This window comes from Fukomys damarensis, unplaced genomic scaffold, assembly GCF_012274545.1.
Source record: "Fukomys damarensis isolate Sample0158 unplaced genomic scaffold, DMR_v1.0_HiC HiC_scaffold_37, whole genome shotgun sequence".
Taxonomy (NCBI): domain Eukaryota; kingdom Metazoa; phylum Chordata; class Mammalia; order Rodentia; family Bathyergidae; genus Fukomys; species Fukomys damarensis.
In genome coordinates, this window is record NW_022900949.1 from 35,925,846 (window position 1) to 35,935,775 (window position 9,930).

Consider the following 9,930-nt stretch of genomic DNA (forward strand, 5'->3'; position numbering starts at 1 on the left):
AAAAAAAAAAAAAAAAAAAAAAAAAAAAAAATCTGTGCTCACCTGATAATATACCTTACCCTAGCCTGGACTCAACTATTTCTTTCAGAACTCAGTTTCCTTTGAGTTGGAAACATAATAGCAAGATTTGGGAGTTAAGTGTGCTCCTTGCTTCTTAGCCTTTTTGCAGAACTCAGCTAGGAAATACATAATACTGTGTGTGTATATGTTGTTATGGTTTGTGTCTACATGTCCCCCAAAGCCTCATACAGTCATAGGTGGGGCTCTTGGAAGTGTCTGGATCTACAGTGTGTGCCACTGGGATGGATTCATGGTGCACTGCTAGGATTGAGAGTGCTAGGATTAAGGGTGTGGTGATTCTTAAATTAGTCCCCTGATTGGTCTGGCACTCGCCCTTAGATGAACAGCCTTAAAGGGGTATAAAGAAGCTGCCAATACTGCTAGTAGTTTGCCTTTGGCCTCCTATAAACTGCTTCTCCTCTGCCATGCTACCCTGCCTTGCAGCCAGCCAACCACGCACGGCAACCTCTATACACTGTGTGCCAAAATAAACCTTTCCTTTAACTTTGGGTGTCGGATGTTTTGTCTCAACAAGAAAAGTAAAAAAGACACAAGTATATATACATATAAATACATATGTATGCATATGCACATAAATATGTGTTTAAGTCCTTATATACATATATACATTACACATATTATACATATATGGGTGGTTTAAAATAAAGAATTTACACTCAATTCCAACTCATCCCTTTAATGTTTAATTTTGCCTCCTCTATCCCATAATTGTATGTTCTTCCTTCCTCAGGGAAAACCCTTCCTCCAACAACTTCAAAATATTTACCCATTCTCAATATACCTAAAAATGTCCCAGAAGTACTTTAGCCATATAAGTACAAAACACAAATATCATAGAAAGAGTTCAAGATTAGTTTCCAAAGCCTCCCTCTCAGCTTTGCCCAAGCTGAGCATAAATACTAAAATACTGTCTTTATAAATTACTTAAATTACTCTTTGTCCCCGTTAATCTGGATACAGTATTAATTAAAATATGGTCAGCTTTTGGAGGGGGTGAAGGGAGGGCAGAGGTAAGGGGAAAAAATGAGAATCAAGACTTGCCATGTAAAGGTACATGATCCCAACAATGAATGTAACTGTACTGTATCCCTAAAATGCACCAATAAACTCAATAAAATTTAAAAAAATAAAAAAATATGGTCAGCTTCATTTGTTTTACTGAGTTCGGATCTTCCCTGTATAGGAGGAAAGTGTCATTCCCTCCTATACACCTCTAACTCCAACACTTCCTCCTTTTTATAAAAATCAAGCAGATCTATTTATGCTTTATTTTCTTTTCTGTCTTCTGTGAAAGACTATACTAACTAGCTAAATCCAGACTGGAGGAAAATCTTCCCAAAGCATTTCATAAGACCAGTAATACCAAGTTCCAAAACTTCATACCAAAGCCAGACAAAGAGATTAAGAGAAAAGAAAACTATAAATCTAATATTCTTTGTGAACACTGGCCAAGAAATTGTACCAGTCTTAGCTAACCAAACCTGTCAATATATAAAAGAGTTCACATCACAACCAAGTAGAGATTATCCTGGAAATGCAAAGCCAGTTCAACATTCAAAAAATTAATATAATTCTGCATATCAACAGACTAGAGAAGAAAAACTGTATTACCTTCAATTGACATTTTTTTTTTAAATCTGACAAATTCTGGGCATAGTGGTACATGCCTGTAATTGCAGCACTCAGAAGGCTGAAGCAGGACTGTTGCAAGAGCAAGGGCAGCCTGAGCTGCATAGTGAGACGCTGTCTCAACCCCCCCGCACAAAGCATCTGACAAAATCAACATCCATTCAGGAGAAGCCCTCTTAATATTCTAGAACAAAACAAACAAAACAGAGAGTTAACCCAATAAACAGCATCTTTGAAACAGACACAGCCAACATGCTATTTCATAGTGGGGGTTTGAATGCTCTGTCCGTAATACTATACTAAAAGTCCTAGACAAGGTAATAAAGTTTAGAAAAAGCAGCCAAAAAAAAAAAAAAAAACAGTAGAATGAGAAGAAACAAATAAATAAAACTGTTTATTCCAGGAAAAATGATTATCTGTAGAGAAAAATCCCAAAGAATCTACCTAAGAAAGTCTACTATAATTAATAAGGGCACCTAGATAGATCGTCAGACACATTTCCTATAGCATCCAAAACATGAAATACATATGGATAAATCTAAATTTATATTCAAAATTTGTATCCCAAAACATATTGTAATAGGAAGAATTGAGGATTTAATAGCAACTCCCTCATCTCGCTTGAGTCTTTACTCTTAACAAGCTGAGGGTAAATACTAAAATACTGTGTTAGTAAATTACTTAGATTCACCCCGACACTCAGGCCTGCAGAGGTAACTCAGGACAGAGCTGTTGCTGGCATGTATGAGGCCCTATCAGGGTGGCGAACCTATGGCACGAGGGTTATTTATTCTTCTTTTAAGACAAAAGATGTTACTGTATGAGTTATTTTTCTAAACTAAAACCTCGGCCTTCAGGTTTCATTGCAGCATTCCAGTGCTGGCACTGTGTGATAATTCAGTAGGCTTTGGGTTGCGGTTTGGGCACTCACCTCTAAAAGGTTTGCCATCATTGCCCTAGGTTCTAGCACTAGCACTGCAAAAACAAAAAAAAAATCTGAAAATGAAAAAACACATAAAATAAATAAAAGATGAATCCAAGACAACCTAAGTAAATGCAGATATAGTACATGCTCATAGACTGAGAGACAATATAGTCAAGACATTGCTTTTCCTTAAATTTATCTAAAAATTCAAGGCAGTTTTAACCAAAACTACAGTAGACTTTTTTTATTTTTATTTTTCTAATTCTATGAAGTGATTCTAAAATTCACAGGGGAAAATGAGGAAATTAAATCAAATTTTAGAAATTTTAAAACCAAAGGTGGAAAATTCAGCTGATTCAAGACTTGTAAAGCTACCGTTAATAAGAATGTGGTGAGAAAATGAAAAAATGGAAATACAAAGTTTTTGTAAATAGGGAAGGGAGGAGGGGGTGAAAAGAGGGCAGGGCTAAGGGGTAAAAATGAGAACCAAGACCTGTCACGTAAAGGTACAAGATCCCAATGATGAATGTAACTGTACTGTATACCTAAAATGTACCAATAAACTCAATGAGAAAAAAATATATAAGAATGTGCTGTTGGTGAAAGGACAGACCAAAGGACAGGACTGCAGAAATAAACGTGTATATGGTCAACTGATTTTTTACAATTTGGTGCAGAAAAAAAAAAACTTTTCACCAAACACTATTAGAACATTTCAACATCCACATGTAAAAACACGAAACAAAACAAAACAAAGGGCCAGGTATTTAGCTCAGTGGCAACATAGGTTCCTGCCTCGTAAGCACAAGGTCCTGAGTTAAATCCTCTGGTACTAAAAAAATAAAGTCAACCAACTCAGACATCTCACTATATGCAAAATTTAATTCCAGATAGAACATAGATGTAAATGTCCATCCAACAACTTTTTCTTCAGGTACCAGGGATTGAACTCAGGACCTTGTGCTTGCCAAGCAGTTGAAATGCCAGTGAGCTACAACCCTCCATACTAAAACTAAGACTTTTAGAAGAAAATTTAGTAGAAAATCACTGAGCCAGGTGCAATCTTAGTAGGTGAATTACAAGTTTTAGCCCACCCCCAGCAAGTCTGTGACTTAGTGAGACCTTGACTGAAAAGTATTTTTAAAGGGCTGAGGATATAACATTTGGCTCACTGTGAAGGTCCTGGGTTCAATACCAGCGGCACACACACACACACAGCAACTTTGGATTAGGCAAAAAATTGTCCCATAGGATGTTAAAAAGTATAAACCGTAGCTGGGCATGGTGGTGCAAGCCCGTAATCCCAGCACTCAGGAGGCTGAGGCAGGAGGATCGCTGTGAGTTCAAGACCAGCCTGGGCTACATAGTGAGTTCCAGGTCAGTCTCAACTACATAGTGAGACCCTGTCTCAAAAACAACATCAAAAAAAGTATAAACCGTAAAAGAAAATAAATTACCAAGATGGCCTTGTCTTTCAAAAGACATTACTGTAAAAATAAAAAGAAGCCACAAAATGGGAAAAATTATTTGCAAAACACATACCAGACTAGTATTCAGAATATAGCATACAACAAACTCTCATAATTCAGTAATAAAGCAAGCAAATTAATTTAAAAAGAGCAAGATGTCAACTCAAAAAGACACAGGTAGCAACCAAGCACATGAGCAGATATTCAGCATTACTAATTATTCATGAGAAGCAAATTAAAACATTTTGAATAATGCTGCTATGAACATCAGCCTTTCTGTGGATGTATGTTCTCACTTCTCTTGGATATATACCTAGGAATGGAAGTTATAGCTCATAAGGATTTGTTTAAATTACAAACAATTTAGTGCTGTTTGTTAAAGTGGCTTTGCCATTTCACTGGCGATGTCTGAAACTTCCAGTTCTACCCATGCCAACCAAACCCTGCAGGGTTAGATTTCATCTGTAGCTATTCTAGTGAATGTACAAGAGTCCTGTTACTCTGTGGCTTTTTGTTCTAATCCTTCGTCCATTTTTTGAATTCTTTGTCTTCTTATTATTTAATTATGAGAACTCATTATATATTTTGGCTCAAAGAGTGTGCCAGATATTTACTTTGCAGATATCTTCCCTTCTGTAGCTAGCCTTGCATTTTTATAAATAGTAAAGCATGATCATTTTGAGGAAACTTATGGAGTTCTACATTTATTAATTATTGCCTTTTACTTACTTATACACCTGAGTACATTTTTTCTTTTTTGTTTTGTTTTTTTGAGACCAGGTGTTGATGTATAGTTCAGGCTGACCTTTTACTTTCTGAGATCCTCCTGCCTCAGCCTCCCAAATGCTAGGATTACAAGCATGTACCACCATACCCAATGATGAATTTATTCTTATTAAAGAAAGAACAGACTTCTCTTTTAAATGTGACAAAATCAGCACCTACTAATAAACAGTCGGAAATAAAGCAAACTGGCCGCTTCTAAGACTGAACTTTGGAAAATAAGCCCTTATATTTCTAGTTTCCAGTCCTGCATAGTATTATGTCCGTATCAGATGCCCAGACATGAAACCTAAAATTAACAGAGGAAAATAACATGTTGAAGCCTTTCCTCCTGCAATTCCTTTTAGCAACTTGACCTTTGAATTATACACATTTCAGATTAGGATGCACTGTTACCATTTTTAAATTACAGAGTAAGTTTTAAATGAAAATTTTATGTGGATGGAAAGGTAAAGAAATTCAACCTAAGAGTCATTACGTGAAAAGCTAACAATTACAATGATTTCCAGGGAGATCTGACAGTCGAACACGTACAGTCAAATAATAAATAAAACACATGCTTTTTGCTGAGAGTGCAGATACTTTATATGACTTCCTACCAGTGCTTAATCATTCTGAGATCATTTCTAACTTTAAGAGGCAAAGATCATGTGCTCGCATCTTTCATATTAACTAAAGTACATTCTTAGTAAAACATAAACTATCAATCTACAATTTTTTTAAAAAAGAACAGAAAAGCTGCTTCTACAATGCCAACTCTTCGCTTCCTTTCCCTTAACCCAATGACCCCAAAGTAATCATAGTTAACAGGTATACATCTTCTACGGTCAAGAAACAGTAGGGCCAGGGATTGGCTCAGTGGTTTGCCTTGCAAGTGCAAAGGCCCGAGTTCGATCCCTGGTACAAAAAAAAAAAAAAAAAAAAAAAAAAAAAAAACGGGAAAAAAAAAAAAAAAAAAAGAAAAAAGAAACAATACATGTGAGATATGCACACACACACACACACCGCCCACACACACATACACACAGTTTAAAATAAGAGACTTTTTTTGAAATAAGGCCTTTATACTCAAGGAGCTACAAAATATGTAATCAGAAAGAAAAATAATTTGAGTCAACTGAGATAACAATAAGTTAAAGTATATTCACTGAATGTGGCTAAGAGTCTTGCATGAATTTTGAGAACTTAAAGAACACATTATTAATTCTGTAAGAGATGCTTCTTAGAGGGTTTGGGGAGGCCATTCTCTCTCTTTTTTTCTTCCTGTGCTTTGATCAATGGCCTTGAGAAGCTCAGAAGCCAAATGACAGGGATCTTCAGGGAACAGCTATTTGAATTGCTCTCTTGCAATAGGGCTGTTATGGCTTAAATCTAAAATGTCCCCCAAAGTCTCAAATGGGTGGCAGGTGGCTGGAAATAGGGGCACCATCCTGAAGGCTGCTGTGCTGTTAAGAGGCGGGTCTGGGGCAGGATGCACCACCAGAGATAACCTGGAGGGGCCTCCCCTCCGCACTCCTCCCTCTCCTTCCATCTCAGGGATGCCATCTGCCATCCTCAGAGCTGTGGTCCTCAGCCAGGCCCTCCCACCACACCCTTTCTGCCTTAGGGCTGGCTAACCGTGGCCTGAAACTACAAGGCAAAACAAATCTCTCTCTCCTCCCGGAAGTTGTGGATGTTGGGTATTTTGTCCCAGAGAAAGTCACTGAGACAAGAGCAGCTGTGACTGAGGAGGACGCACCTGCCTGAGCCCAACATTCAAGATCTCTTCTCCTTAGGGTTACACCAAGCCCTCTGCATCATCGTAATGGTGGGGGCTGCTCCTGTGACAAACACCACTTCTAACTCTGCCAGCACCTCAACCGGAGATTACCGAGAGCCTCACAGAAATCAGTTTCTGAAGTAGGGACTCACTTCCCAGGGTAAGGGGTCAGTGCCTGAGTCACTGGGCTCATCAAACGGGGGGAGGTAACGACTTCTTAGGGCTTCAGGTACACGCTGCTGCCCCAGCTAAAACCAGAAATGGGGCACTGTCCTGCAGTACACGAAACAGGCTGTGGGCACCCACCAACATCGGGCGTCTCTCCCACCTCAACAGCACACTGCATGTGGCATCCAAATGGCTGACAGTGGTGCAGGCAATGCCTTTCACCCGCTCCGTGTCTTACTTCTTGTCTTGAAAGCTCCAGAATGACTTTATGTAGCTATATCTGGTACTCAGGAGGAAGAATTTATACCGAGAGATAAACTAATAACAGTACTGCTACAAGCTGGGTATATCACATTCAGTATCATATCCTCCTAAGAGGAGAAAAACTAGGGAGTGGAGGCTATGAAATTGGTTGAAATGGCTTTCCCTGGTCATCAAGGAGAAGAGAAGTTGCTACTATACTTCTGGGACTAGGGAGACCAGGACAACCCTCAGGGGAGTCAGCAGGAGCTCTGCCAGTAATGCCAAGCACAGTGTTGTTAGTGGAAGACATCACAATTGCACATGGTTAAATAGCAGGGCTCAGATGCTTGGGATAAGAACTGAGGCAGCATGCTAGGAGCAGAGCCCTCAGAAGCCAAGATCCCAGCAGAAGGTAAGAGCAATAAGACCTCTGAAGAGAAACAGGATAGACTTTGTGTACAGATGCAAAACCCAGAGATGCAGCCATCATTTACCTCCTTACTCTTACTCGTCACTGGTGTGTAACAAGCACTCCTGTCTTTGCCTTTAAATGTATTTTCCTTTCCTTTCTTCTTCCTTTTCCCCAATCATGCAGATGGCAAATCAGCGGGAGTTAAATGCAGGCTGTAAAATATCCAGAAGAATCACAGTGGAGTGCGAGATGCCATGTCACGCACGGTTGCTCATGCTGTGACACCACCTCTACCTGTGGCACCTCTGCTCGCGTTGGGATTTTGTTTTACAAGAAAACTGCTTGGGTAGGCAGATAGGAAAACAGGGTTCTTTTACTTGGGTAACTGGGAAAGAGTGAGCAGAAAAAAGACAAAAGAAAAGGGGTGGTTAAACCGGCAAGGGATGCAGTGTTTCACTCCTGGGAAGCTCATCCAGCTTTTGACCTCCCCGACTTTGGGAATGGCCCCCAGCATGCAGAAGTAGAATCCAGGGCCACGAGTATACATCATAACCCTGCATGTCCCGGCTCCAGTAGAGACAGGGACTTGATTGGAACAAGGATAATGCAATCCTTTCTTGCCGGAATACAAAATTTGACAAAGCCAAACATGATAGCACAAGCCCGTAATCCCAGTACTCTGGGAGGCTGAAGCAGGAGGACTACAAATTTAAGTCTAGACTCAGCAACTCAGTGATTCAGCAAGACTCTGTGTCAAAATAAAAAGTCTTTTAAAAGGGTAGAGATGTGAGGCCCTCAGTTCAATCCCCAGTACATCCAAAAACAAACAAACAAACAAACAACAACAACCTCTAGCTCTGGTTCTGTCTGTTCAAATTTCATGTGTTGAATTCATCATTCCATCGCTGGGACGGGTCCCATAAAGACCTTCTCTCTTCTTAAGCTAGTGAATGTCAATCGACGGCAACCAAAAACATGCCAATATGACTGCGAGGAAGGAATGACATATGGAAGGTTCTCATTTTAATCTACCATAAGCAGCACTTCCTTGCTTCCTCTTACCCTGCTCAGAAACCAAACTCCCAGCAGGATAATTCTGCCTGCACTGTGGTGGCATTAGAATTCTCATGCCTAACATGCTTTTTCACATCCTGCTATTTTGCAAGAGAGCACATTTACTCGACACTGAAGTCGCTCGTTTCAGCAGCAGTTCCCTGTTGAAGGTGCTGCTGTCAGACATCAGCACTTCCTGGCACCTCGTGACGCCTGCCCGGGCCAAGAATGCCAGCTCCACGATTGCTGATTAACAGTGGAAGCGATTTTCCCCTTAAAAGATACTTAATGCAAATAAAACGTGATCAAACCCCACCTGTATCTGCTGTCCCTGTGCTTTTGCTTCTCCTGTCACTGAAATCTTGTCACCCTTATGGGCCCATGGTGGTTTCAGCTCCAACAATCAACGTCAGCATTACTCAGTGTTTAGAACCTGCGTCACAGGACCGGGGCTTCTAGCTCATTCTGATTATCTACCCTGCTCTACTCCTGCCCCTTCTGCTGGCATTTCCCTGTGAACAGCTCAGTTATCGTTAGCAAGTTTTTGGGCTGGGGATTTAGCTCAGGGGCTCTGCTGCCTGCCTAGCAAGCGTAACGACCCGAGTTTGATCCCCGGTACCAAAAAACAAAATAAAACAAAACCCCCCAAAAACAAGTTTTTGCTTTGATGCCTAGAGGGGTCCCTAGTCTGTTCCCTGCCCTGTCCCCTCCTAGCACTCGGACACTGACTTTCAATTTCCAGTCCCTGCCCTGAGGACTGGTAGCATATCCAGAGCCCAGGACCCAAAGACAAAATGCTCAGTGGCCGCTCATATAAACACAGATACGGGGAGGCCCCATCCACTGGCCATTCACACAGAGGCCACCTATTCCCGCAGGGTCGATGTGCCTCTCCAGCCCGGACATCCATAAACAACAGGTAGAGCAGAGGGTCCTCAGGCTCTTCACCTACAGAGCCAGCAAAGACGTTTCCTTGGTGTAGGTCACGCTAGACTGGCTCTAATGCAGCTCAGCTCCCAAGCGTGGACTCCTACTCCATCACGCATAACAGGGACATCTGCCCCACACCAAAATTCAAGTGCACTCTCTCCTGCCACAACACTAGGCCTTAGCCCACCTAGAGACACAGCAAAACAGGTGCACGTGCGTAATTTAGAAATACAGCAAATAGATAAATAAAAGAAAAATTAATTGTCTAAATCATACAAACTGAAAACTCGGTTGTACAGCACTACTAAAACAATAATATAATACAGAAAAGGTTCCTGAGTGTTTACACAGAAGATTTTACTTTTCAATCATGACTGAAATTTTTAAAATGGAGAAAAAGACAATGACCACATTGTTTGTATTTTGTAAACATATTCTGTTATAACCTGTGACCATCTGATTCCCGAGAGTTTTAGCA

General features: G+C 40.5%; 1 protein-coding gene across 7 annotated transcripts in view; it reads right to left on the reverse strand.

The window, feature by feature from the left end:
- Wdfy3 (WD repeat and FYVE domain containing 3) overlaps positions 1-8,858 on the reverse strand; it is a 258,900-nt gene extending 250,042 nt beyond the window's left edge. For all 7 annotated transcript variants that reach the window (XM_010619456.3, XM_010619453.3, XM_010619457.3 and 4 more), the window contains exon 1: positions 8,839-8,858. The gene's annotated coding sequence lies outside the window, so the exon portion shown is untranslated. The remainder of the gene's footprint in view (positions 1-8,838) is intronic.
- Positions 8,859-9,930: the final 1,072 nt, after the last annotated feature.